This window comes from Cydia splendana, chromosome 1, assembly GCF_910591565.1.
Source record: "Cydia splendana chromosome 1, ilCydSple1.2, whole genome shotgun sequence".
NCBI lineage: Eukaryota > Metazoa > Arthropoda > Insecta > Lepidoptera > Tortricidae > Cydia > Cydia splendana.
The window spans coordinates 8080438-8094208 of NC_085960.1; positions in this window are offsets into that span (position 1 = coordinate 8080438).

Genomic DNA, 13771 nt, shown 5'->3' on the forward strand with positions numbered 1-13771 from the left:
ATATCCACGCGATTTTTGATCCATTGCCGCCTATAGTGGGACATAAAATAGTAGAAATAAAATAAAATGGAACTCTAAAATTTCCATACTATAGTCGGTCAAACAAGTAGAAAATTATTTTTTTGATTGTATGTATTTTTATATGTAAATTTATTATTTTCTTTCTTTCCGTTTTTGTCAAAACCCAGTTCTGATGATGGGATCCATGAGGAATCGAGGGAACTCCTCAAATCTTTAAGGTATACATATAGTGATTAATGTGTTTTATCAACAAATCAAGCATATACATTCAAAAAAGTGACATTGGATGAAGTGGACCTGCTGATGATGATCAGAACGGAACTCTTCAACGAAGCATCTTCACGTTTGGCGTTTTGTCCTCTTCGTTATGTTTGTTAAGCAAGTTAAGTTTTAAGCCACATTTTTGTCAAGCTCGAGTTCTGATGATGGGATCCACGAGGAATCGAGGGAACTCCTCAAATGTTAAAGGCATGCGTATAGAGATCTTTGTATTTTCATCAGAAAATCAAGCATTTTCATTAAAAACTGTCACATTTGATGAAGTGGAACTGCTGATGATGACCAGAACGGAACTCTTCAACGACACATAGTTCACGTTTGGCGATTTGTCCTCTTGTTTGTTTGTTTGTTAAGGAAGTTTAGTTTTTAAGCCACATTTTTGTCAAGCTCGAGGTCTGATGATGGTATCCCTGAGGAATCGAGGGAACTCCTCAAATCTTAAAGGCATGCGTATAGAGATGTGTGTATTTTCATCAGAAAATCAAGAATTTACATTAAAAACTGTTGCATTTGATGAAGTGGAACTGCTGATGATGATCAGAACAGAACTCTTCAATGACTACACGTTTGGCGATTTCGAATTTCGATTTGACGGAGCTGGCCCTGGAGCCAGACCTGACCCGGATACGGGCTCTTATCTGGACCTGAACCCGGACCTGGATCCGGACTTGGACCTGGACCTCGACCTGGATCTGGTCCTGGACCCGGACCCGGATTCGGACCTTGACCCGGAAAACCACTGATACCTAAGCTGAATAAACCACTATGATTACCTACCATAAAATGTAGGTATAAAGTATAATGATGCCAAACTTACTGGCCCGTCCCGCTCAAACCCCCGTACACCGCACCGCACGCGCCGTTAAGTGGGTTAGGTTAGGTTTGAACTGCGATCCTCACAGAACCGAAAAAAGTGGGTTAGGTTAGAACTGCGAGCCTTACAGAAACGAAAAGCTACTAGAAAAGTGGTTTTGGTTAGGTTCGAACTGCAATCTTCACAGAACCGAACTGCTATTAGAGAAGTGGGTACGTGAGGCTAAAACTGCGACCCTTACAGAAACGAAATGCTACCTACTAGAAAAGTGGGTGGTTTTACTTCCTTTTCTACACAGTGCACCATCTATGTACAATAATATTTCACCGGCCCCCATAGAAGACGGATTTTTTTTCTTGAAAATTATTTTCTACTATTTTATGTCGAACTATACGAGTAAGTATATAGGTGCAACAAAGTCAATCGCTCTATATAATTTTTGGCAAACCGCGAGTTCTCAGTTCGGGGCGAACTACTAGTTATTAATGATTACACTAATACGACCGAAATTAAGGCCACTTTGTCTAATGCGTATTCTTCACTAACGCAGCGCAAATAGATGTGCGATCAATCAATCTATAATAAACGTACCTAGTCCGTGGCGCTCACGACAAAAAAGTGCGATATACGGCAAATGATGATGATGGAATTTCCTTTTACACAGTTGCTCCTTTTGACTTACAGATTGATTTAGGAAGGGGAGCCAATCGAATTTTTGATGCAAAATTTTGACTTAAGGAGGGGTGCCCCCCACAATTTGTAAAAAAATAGTTTTGCCTTGTGGTCAAGTTTGGTATCATTTTCGTGTAATTTAAGGATGCTGAATTCATTTCTGATATTTAATTTATACGTTTTCATATAAAAAACTTTTAAAAAATGAAAAAAAATTAATTCGACATTTTGATTTTTTCCAAATAAAAGCCGTTTTTTTTTTTTAAATTTTAATATGTAGACAAAAAACAATAATTTTACGAAAAAAGAAAAGTTAATTTGATAACTCTGGATGAAAAAAATATATATTTAGACCTACTTTCGAACACAAGCTCACTAAATAGGATACAAAGATGTGAGCTATGCAATTCATGGCGTTTGATGATGATGAGATCCCCTTTTGCATAGTGAGTCTTTAGGATCCTTAGGCCATTTTAGGAAGGGGAGCCATCTTGATTTTTAGTGCGGTGGGGTAGGGTGAGGGGGTGATTTGTCCCATAAAATCATAAATTATGGACGGCGGACTGGGGCTGGACAGATACCGGAGAAGTCTGGAAGCCTAGGTGGACCACCCAGCTCTATATCTGGTAATTCATCAGCCAAATAACAAGATGTGGCTGCAAGAAAGCCTGCATAAAACAAGGCCTGCCATGCACACTTTTATGCAACTGTAGAGGATCCTGCGACAATTCCAGGTAATGTTTTGTTCACATAGCTTCTCAAAATCTTTTTAGGAAATAATATACAATGTAACCCATTTGAAGAATGGAAGGTATAAGCTGGAAAGAGAGGAAAACTAACACGCAAGTATTAAATTTGGTAGGTGAATAGAGATCTCTGCTGAGAACAGGTCAAAACAGAAGGGGAAACATGTTGGGGCACCTGATACGTCACGATACTTACATAAAATCTATAATTGAAGGCAGAAAAGAAAAACAGAGAGGCAGAGGAAGAGCGAAACGTGCGTATTTGGACCAGGCCAAAGAGAAAATCAACGTATCAGGAGCTCAAAACAGTGGCAGAGAGAAGAACGGAATGGCGTTACTCCACCGACAAGAGCCAGGTTCTTAAGAATTATGATGATGATGATGTAACCTATTTTCATTGCTCTTGAGTGTATTACTTTTAACACTTATTTTTATTTCATTTGTTGCAGTGTAAGAGACAACGGAACAGTCATAGATGATATAGAAGTTGATAGTCAATATTAAGTATATATTATATAGATACCAATTGTTCATTGTAGTAAAACTGGTTTTTTGTATATATATATATATATATATATATTCATTGTAGTGTCAATTTACTTCGTATTATTTGTTCTTAAGTCCAAACATACACAATGACATAGTTTAAACCACATCGTTGTTTCCTATTCAATGGAATTTTTGTCGAAAGTCAACATTTTGTTTTATTTTGTCCACATTTTATTAAAATACATATACTATGTGTATACTTCTTATAATGAGAAATAATAGGGCTTTTTCGTAAAATTATTGTTTTTTGTCTACATATTAAAATTAAAAAAATATTGGCTTTTATTTGAAAAAAATCATAACGTCGAAATTAAATTTTTAATTTTTTTATTAGTTTTTTATATGAAAACGTATAAATTAAATTTCAGAAATGAATTCAGCATCCTTAAATTACACGAAAATGATACCAAACTTGACCACAAGGCAAAACTATTTTTTTTTCAAATTTTGGGGGGCAACCCTCCTTATGTCAAAATTTTGCATCAAAAATTCGATTGGCTCCCCTTCTTAAATCAATCTGAGAGACAAATGGAGGAACTCTGCAAAGGGAAATTCCATCATCATCATTTGCCGTATAATTAAGTGAAGACCACGGAGTTACCTGCCTACAAATAAATATCGACATTTCTCAAACTGTTTTGTTCACGGTCGGAACGGAACCTTTTTGTATTGGGTATATGGTATAGTATTATATTCTTTGATGGTATATCGGTATAATATGTTGTTTTTTACAGAACGATAGACTTATGTGTCGTCGCTGGTTTTCCACCTAGGTTATAGCTTATATGTGGTATTATCTATGAAAAGGGACCTTATTGTCGATGGCGCTTACGACACTAACATCGATGAGCACAAAACGTAGTAGTTTAAAATTGGGGATTCTGGCCCATTTTAGTTATTTTGATTTCCAATTTAGCAATTAAGTTTCTTTGATTACTGGAACATTCAATGTTGCTGTCTATCCAATGCGGAGGTCAATTTATGTTATGTGACGCTGATGAACTTATCAGTCATCGGGTTTAAAGGTCCCTTTGTAGTTTTTTATAAATAACTCGTAAACGGTGACCTGTAGCAAAAATGTTCTGATACATAAGTAATCTGCGTAAAATTGTCAATATTAAATATTCTATACACTTTTTCGCTAGGATCAGTATTTAAAAAAATATTTAAGGTAAAAAGTTAAATATGATAAATTGTTAATATTTTTTGTAAATAACTCATAAACGGTGGCCTGTACCAAAAAATGTTCTGATACATAAGTAATCTACTTAAAATCTACTCACACCAGAGGATGCTGAAGACCGGACGCTTAGCTAAAACGCTAGGTTGAGTTGAAGGAGAAGAAGATTGATCCTAGCGAAAAAGTGTATAGAATATTTAAGGCGCTCTTATACTCGAGTTTTACGTTTTCAAGGGGGTGAAGCAGACGAGTGGTAGAACGGGCAGGCGGGCGCCCCGCGCGGCGCACCGCACCATTCCCGCGCAGCACGTCTACGTCCTTATTCTGACGACATCGGTATTCTGAATCGTCAGTTCCGAGATTTTTAGTTCGGCAATTAATATTGAAAAAGATTTATTAGTAAATTCGAATTTTGATGAGTACTTAATGAAATTAAAAACCGGACAAGCGCGAGTCGGACTCGCCCACTGAGCCCACCGAGGGTTCCGTACTTTTTAGTATTTGTTGTTATAGCGGCAACAGAAATACATCATCTGTGAAAATTTCAACTGTCTAGCTATCACGGTTCGTGAGATACAGCCTGCTGACAGACGGACGGACTAACGGACGGACAGCGGAGTCTTACTAATAGGGTTCCGTTTTACCCTTTGGGTAGGGAACCCTAAAAATGGTAGGTAAGACGGTGAGGTCGGTGAGTGTACCTAAATAATTATTAATTATATGTATACAATATGAGTGTATACTTGACTGATCATGTTTTTGTAAAAATCGATTTCGACTAGCAAAACATATTATTTTTTGGCAACCGGGTTTTTTAACCTAATTAGACCCCGCTGAATCCGAAATTGCCGGTTGATTGATCGAATTCTTGACTGGAAGTGAGATAGTTGATATTAAAGGTCCCTTTTTTTTAGTTTTTCGTAAATAACTCTTAAACGGTGGCGCATAGCAAAAATTTTCTTAAACATAAGTAATCTACATAAAATTGCCTACAAGAAAGATTCCGTACAATTTTTCGCTAGGATCAATATTCAAAGAGATATTAAGGCGGGAAAGTTAATTATAATCACTTTTTGAAGGTCTCTTTTTTTAGTTTTTCGTAAATAACTCGTAAATGGTGGCCAATATAAAAAAAATAGTTAAACGTTAATAATCGACACAACATTTTCAATAAAAAAAGATTTAATACATTTTTAGCAGGGATCAATATTTAAAAAGATAATAAAGAGGGAAAGTTAATTATAATAAATTCTAAGGTTCCTTGTTTTTATTTTTTCGTTAATAATTAGAAAAGTATGACTCATAGCAAAAACAAATTTTACACAAATAATAAACATAAAATTTCCGACAAGAAACATGTATAACACTTTTCGCTAGGATCAATATTTAAAAAGACAAAGCATCCGGTAAGTCAATTATAATCAATTTTAAAGTCCCTTTTTAGTTTTTTGTAAATAACTCGTAAACGGTGTCCCATAGCACAATAGGTTTTTATGAATAAATAATCTCCATAAAATTTTCTGCAAAAAACATCTGAACACTTTTCTCTAGGATCAATATTTAAAACGATATTAAAGGAAGAAAGTTAATCACAATCAGTTCACAGGTCGCTTTTTTTTCGTAAATAACTCGTAAACGGTTGCAACGGGGGCAGTTGCAAAAAATATTATACATAAATATTGAACATAAAATTGTCCACAAAAAAGGTTTTGTACACTTTTTCGCTACGATCAATATTTAATGAGGTATTAAAGGGGGTACGTTAATTATAATCAATTTCCAGGTCCCTATTTTAAGTTTTTCGTAAATGATTCGTAAACGGTGGCCCATAGCAAAATAGGTTCTTAATGTTAACTAACCCCCCTTGGCTAAAAAGTGGCCTCCATGTTTAAAATTCATTTGTTTACGTAAGATGTCCGTCTTTGGGTCACGAATTTACATGTGTGTACCAAATTTCAACTTAATTGGTCCAGTACTTTTGAAGAAAATGGGCTGTGACAGACGGACAGACAGACAGACAGTCGTGCGCGGTCGGCCAAACGTCACTAACGGATGCTCGTAAATTTTGCAATTTTAACGGGCAAAATGGAGAAAAGTGATACGAATACATTGCAAAACTTGCTAATAGACCTAATCAAACCGATCGAAAACAAAGTGTCGGAGTTAAGTGCAAAATTAGACGACTTATTTGCTGAAATACGTGAAGTGAAATCAGTTTTACCGATCTAAAATACTGTGAGGTCAACCGATCTGTCCAATAACAGCGTAAACAACAGCGCCTCGTCTACACCATGCAGCGCGGTGTCGACACCGACTAGCCGTCCTGCTCGCACGCAGGCGCCTGCGCCGCGTAAAACGCGCGCTTCCGCCATCCGAACGAAAGAGAAGCTGGCTGCGCTTGTAAGCAAACCGTCAAATTTCAAACAAAAGAACCAGCTACCAAAACCGGAGTCCCAGCGCATACCGACCGCCATGACAATACAAAATGACAACGCAAAAAATGCTGAAATTATCAAACCAAAAAGTGACCAAATTGTGAATGACATTGTACAAACGGATGATTTAAGTAAACAAGTGAATAATACCCCACATAACCCTGTACCGAAAACAAACAGTGAAAGTTCGTCTACCGAGCCCTCTAACAAAGAGACCCAGCCCGAAAAGCCTGGTTGGGAGCCCCCAAAGAGCCGTCACCAACGTCGGCGCAGTCATAAACCTGCCCCCGTATCAATAAAGGGGACCGCAAAAAACACCGAGGTCGCCGGAGTAGAAGTGCTTAGATACTTACACGGATGCTACTTCAAGTACGATTCAACGCCTGAAAACATTATTAGCCACCTAAGAAGTATTTGTGATGATGTCCAGTACACCGTGGAAGCTATACCATCGAAAAGAAATACTTACAAGAGTTACAAGTCATTCAAGATAGGCATACCTACAAATGTTTATGACAACTTCCTAACGGCATCTGCATGGCCCTTAAACACCTGCATAACCGATGGCGGCCTTTTCTCCGACCCAGGGAGTCAAGAGCTCCCAATGCAGATGCCAACTAGTAGGACGCCCTCACCTGCAAACCTAAACAATGATAAAAGACCATTGCATAACACCGTACAAATGAAGATTTTACATCAAAACATAAATCGACTAGCAAACAAAACGTATAAAATTGAATCTGAACTACAGATAAGTGATCAAATTGACGTGCTTTGTTTTACTGAGCACTGGCGACAGGCTAATCAAATAGATTCTGTTAACATATTAAACTACAACCTGAGGGCCCAATTCTGCCGATCAACAAAGAACGGTGGAGGGAGCTGTATCTATGTCAGGACCGGAATCCCATGCATCGAGCGAAAAGAAGTCACGGACCTCGGAATTGAATCCCAGTTCGAGATCTGTGCTGTGGAGTGCATCGGACTTGACCTCGTCATCGTGTGTGTATACAGACCCCCGAGCGGTGATGTACCTTTATACCTATCTATGCTAAATAAACTTTTAAGTCTTAATTTTATTCAAAATTATAAGGTGATAATAACTGGTGATATCAACATTGATTTAATACCTAAATGTAGTAATGTAAAATCCCTATTAAATACAGTACATCAATTTGGGTTTAAGCAACTAGTAAATGTACCTACTAGGATAACTAATACATCAAAGACCTGTATCGATCACGCATATAGCAATATAAATAGAAATGATATTAAATCTGTATCGTGTTATGACTTGAATTTATCTGACCATCTCTGTGTATGTATAATTGTTGACATTTCAAATAATCGATTAACTCAATTAAATCACATTTCCAAAAGATCATTCACATTTCAACGAAAAAATGACTTCACTCAGTGTCTAAATTTTTATCAATGGGATCAAATTCTTAATAAAATTGACTGCCCTAGCAAAACAACTGAACTCTTAATGAATGTCATCAAACATTATTATGATATCTATTTTCCTATAAAAAAACATTTAGTAAAAAATACTGTAAGTGTGTGGGTCAACGAAGCTGTAAAAACTTTACGTAAAAAGATAAACAAAACTAAACAGGTTTTATCATCGCACTCGCAACCTGACAGCACTGAGTCACGCACCGATCGGCTGACGCTGCAAAGTTTAGAATCTGACTACTGGACAACGTTGAGACAAGTACGTAGTAATTTTATTAACAACCTGATATCGAACAGTAATGGTGATAACATGTGTAGAAGTGTATGGCGGGTAATATCGGCAGAGACGGGCAAAAATATGAAATGCAAGGGCGGTGCAATTGATGTATTTGTTAGTAAGGCTGCGGGCGACAGCGTCGGCCAGCGCGCGGCCGCTGCCGCCGCGCAGCTAAACAGGTATTACATTGATGCGAATGTAAACAACTCAAACCCGTGCGCTCGCACCGCGCTCGCATATCTAGATCAATACCTACAAAATGCACCGCCTGCACCCTACGTGTTTGAACCATTCACGTTGAATGAAATTTTAATAACATGTAAGAAAATTAAACGCAAAAAATCCAAAGACAATAATGACATGTCTACTGAAATTATTGACTGCTTCCCTCCGGTTGTAATCTCATTATTCCTATTATTATTCAATAAGTGCATTCACGCCGGAATATATCCTGATAGCCTAAAGGAAATTAAAGTACAGCCGGTTTACAAAGGCAAAGGTGAAATGCACCTACCTAAACATTTCCGTCCGATATCACTGATACCAGTTATTTCAAAAATATTTGAACGAATGATGAGCAATAGGATAATGAATCATATTACATCTAATAACCTATTAAACCGGCAGCAATATGCCTAGGGGCTATTCATAAATTACGTCATTTCAAATTAGGGGGGGGGGGGTCTGGACATCGGATGACGGTAGCATGAAGTAGGAGGAAATGGGGTCATTTGAAGCATGATTTTTGGATGATTACAGGGGGGGGGGGTCCAAAATCGTCAAAAATCGATGACGTAATTTATGGACAGCCCCCTACCAACCCGGGCGGTCGACGGCGGACGCGGCGCGCGATGTTGTGACGCGGGTGCTGGCACACCTGGAGGGCGGGCGACAGGTCGCAGCGGTGTTCTGCGACCTGTCGCGCGCCTTCGAGATGATCGTCCACTCACTCTTGCTAGCCAAACTCTCCCGCTACGGCTTTAGTGGAAGTTTTCATGACGCTGTTGCCTCGTTTCTAAGCAATCGAAGGCAAGCTTCATACGTGCTCAATACGAAGTCAATTCTGGAACCGATAGGATGTTCTGCTGTTCCTCAAGGATCCGTGATGGGCAATAACTTGTTTCTGATCTTAGTAAACGATATCACAACCGCTTGTCCCTACCCCGATTACGTGATGTTCGCCGATGACACCTGCATCATAGTCAACGCCGATAATTTCGACAACTTAAAATTGAAACTTGCCCATGTAATGCATCAAATGGCCGAGTGGTTTACGGCAAATGGTATGTTACTAAATGTCGATAAGACTAATATAATTCATTTTCAATTAAAAAAGACACACAACCCAATAAATATAAAAGTGAACGATATCACAGTTCCCCAAGTTGACACGACAAGGTACTTAGGGTACATGATCGACGCCGGGCTGACGTGGGCCGCGCACGTCGACCACATGTTCGACAAGCTGTCCTCGGCATGCTACGCCCTGTCCAGACTCGCGCCCACCCTGTCTGCCAATAACCTGCGTAAAGCGTACTTTGGATATTTTCACTCTGTCTTAATCCAAGGAATTGACTTATGGGCCACGTCGGCCACCTGGGAAAGACTCTTTAAATTACAGAAACGTGCCTTACGCATCATTGATCGGAAACCACTCGACCATCCGGCGAAAGAAATATTTAAAAATCATAAGATCTTAACCTTGCCAAGTATATATATACTGACAGCTTGTGACTACATACGCGAGAACCTACATAACTACCGAACACTAAATAGGACGTCACGTAGGCAACCGCTGATAATAGCTCCGAACCGGCGGCTGGCGAAGGCCCGTGCAGCGCTCAGTGTTGCCGGGGCGAGCATATATAACCATGTTCCTCTAAACATAAAAGAGGCTAAAAGCAACGCAGCATTCTCGAAAAAACTGAAGGCAATATTAATGGACCTAGCATGTTACACTGTCTCAGAGTTTCTGCAAATGACCAACCCGTTGACCCTAACACATCAAATACCTAATATGTAAATCATAACCTGTAGGTATGTTTACTAAAAACAAAGGAATGTAATAAATAATTTTAAGATAATATACTTAATGCATAATGTAAATAATTAATTAATTATGAACTGTGTGTACCTATTGTGTGACTTATAAATATGTACGTGATATTTACGAATAAATGATCTGAAATCTGAAATCTGCACGAGTGATCCTATAAGGGTTCCGTTTTTTCCTTTTGAGGTACGAAACCCTAAAAACTAAAAAAAGTGACATGTGAATTGATTGTAATGAACTCTCTTCCTTTAATATCGTTTTAAATATTAATCCTAGAGAAAAGTGTTCAGATGTTTTTTGCAGGAAATTTTATGTAGATTATTTATTCATAAAACCTATTTTGCTATGGGACACCGTTTACGAGTTATTTCCAAAAAACTAAAAAGGGACTTTAAAATTGATTGTAATAAACTTACCGGCTGCTTTGTCTTTTTAAATATTGATCCTAGCGAAAAGTGTTCTACATGTTTCTTGTAGGAAATTTTATGTTTATTATTTATGTGTGATCAACAGGGTAAAGACCGGTAGTGATCACCGAATCGTAAGAGGCACACTGAATATCAATATTAAAATTGAAAGGTCCAGCCTGATGAAGTCTACGCTCCGACCTACTCGAGCCCATGTTCAAAACCCCGAAAGCTTTCAACTCGAGCTCTCTAACCGCTTTGCTTGCCTAGAGAACTTGGCTTCAGTGGACGAAATCAACGACGGGCTAGTGGAAACTGTCCACACAGTAGGGTCTAAGTTTTTTAGACCCCGCCGTAAAGATAGACCTCAGAAATTGACCGAGCAAACCTTAAACCTCATGGCTGAACGACGCTCGCTACAGTTGCAGTCTCCCGATGACGCGGAGTCATATAGGCAGCTCAATAGACGTATATCTAAGTCCTTGCGACATGATCTGCGTCTCTTTAATACTAACCGTATTAAAGAGACTATTGAGCGAAACCAAGGCTCCAAAGTGTTCGCAAAGGACAAAGCAACGCAAGCAAAGCAAGGGTCTATTGGGCAAAGCCAGCTGACAAAGCTGAAACGGGAAGATGGCAGCATAGCGTCGAGCAAAGCGGAGGTTTTAGGTGAGATCGAGAGGTTCTATGGACAGTTATACACTTCGATCGCAAAGCCCGTTGACAGCTTGGTAGGAGATCCAAGAGCCAAGCTGTCCCGACATTATACCGAAGATATCCCGGACATCAGTCTGTACGAGATTAGGATGGCCCTGAAGCAGCTTAAGAACAACAAGGCGTCGGGCAAAGACGAAATCACTTCAGAGCTTCTGAGAGCGGGTGGAACACCGGTACTTAAAGTCCTCCAGAAGCTCTTTAATTCCGCCTTGTCCGAGGGCATAACGCCTGAAACATGGAATAGAGGCGAGGTGGTGCTGTTCTTCAAAAAAGGTGATAACAACCTATTGAAGAACTACAGACCCATCACGCTTCTGAGCCATGTCTATAAGCTGTTTTCAAGGGTCATCACGAACCGTCTCGAACACAGACTTGATGACTTCCAGCCTCCCGAACAAGCCGGTTTCCGAAAAGGCTATAGTACCATAGACCACATCCATACGCTGCGGCAAGTTATACAGAAGACCGAAGAGTATAACTTGCCATTATGCTTAGCGTTTGTGGACTATGAGAAAGCCTTCGATTCGGTGGAAACAGGGGCGGTGCTTGACTCTCTTCAGCGATGCCATATTGACTATCGGTACATCGAAGTGTTGAAGTGTTTGTATAATAACGCCACCATGTCGGTCCGAGTACAGGAGCAGAGCACGAGGGCGATTCCATTGCAAAGAGGCGTAAGGCAGGGAGACGTTATCTCTCCGAAACTGTTTACTGCCGTAATGGAAGACGCCTTCAAGCTCCTGGAATGGGAAGGACTTGGCATCAACATCAACGGCGAATACATCACTCACCTTCGGTTTGCCGACGATATCGTAGTCATGGCAAAGTCGATGGAGGAACTCAGCATGATGCTCGATGACCTCAACCGAGTTTCACAACGGGTGGGCTTGAAAATGAACATGGACAAGACGAAACTTATGTCAAATGCCAATGTTGTGCCCATCCCAGTCTCTGTTGGGAACTCGGTACTCGAAGTTGTTGACTCGTACATCTACCTAGGACAAGTAGTCCAATTAGGTAGGTCCAACTTCGAGAAAGAGGTCAACCGCCGAATCCAACTCGGTTGGGCAGCGTTCGGGAAACTACGTAATGTCTTTTCGTCCGACATACCTCAGTGCCTCAAGACGAAAGTCTTTAATCAATGTGTGTTACCAGTGATGACTTACGGCTCCGAAGCGTGGTCTTTCACTATCGGCCTCATCTCAAAACTCAAAGTCGCTCAACGAGCTATGGAGAGGGCTATGCTCGGAGTTTCTCTACGTGATCGAATCAGAAATGAGGAGATCCGTAGACGAACTAAAGTCACCGACATAGCCCACCGGATTAGCAAGCTGAAGTGGCAATGGGCAGGCCACATTGCACGCAGAGAAGATGGCCGATGGGGTCGAAATGTGCTCGAGTAGAGACCACGGACTAGCAAGCGCAGCGTAGGACGTCCACCTACAAGATGGACAGACGATCTTGTTAAGGTCGCCGGAAGACGCTGGATGCGGGTCGCTTCCAACCGGCACGTATGAAGGTCCAAGGGGGAGGCCTATGTTCAGCAGTGGACGTCTTATGGCTGAGATGATGATGATGATGATGATTTATGTGTAAGATTTGTTTTTGCTATGAGTCATACTTTTCAAATTATTAACGAAAAAATAAAAACAAGGAACCTTAGAATTTATTATAATTAACTTTCCCTCTTTATTATCTTTTTAAATATTGATCCCTGCTAAAAATGTACTGAATCTTTTTTATTGAAAATTTTGTGTAGATTATTAGTTCATTTTTTTTATATTGGCCACCGTTTACGAGTTATTTACGAAAAACTAAAAAAAGGGACCTTTAATATCACATATCTCACTTCCAGTCAAGAATTCGATCAAGCAACCGGCAAATTCGGATTCAGCGGGGTCTAATTAGGTTAAAAAACCCGGTTGCCAAAAAGTAATATGTTTTGCCAGTAGAAATCGATTTTTACAAAAATGTGACCAGTCTAAATTATTCAATTTGATTAATTTTATAGCCTTTTAAAATATGTTTACACAATTTATCAATCGTGACTGAATTCCGGATTGGTTAGATGGGTGTGTGCCTTTGCTGCCCAACTTGTTATAAAATGACAATATGACGGACGAATGTCTGAAATGTCACCGTATTTAAGAATTATTTTGCTTT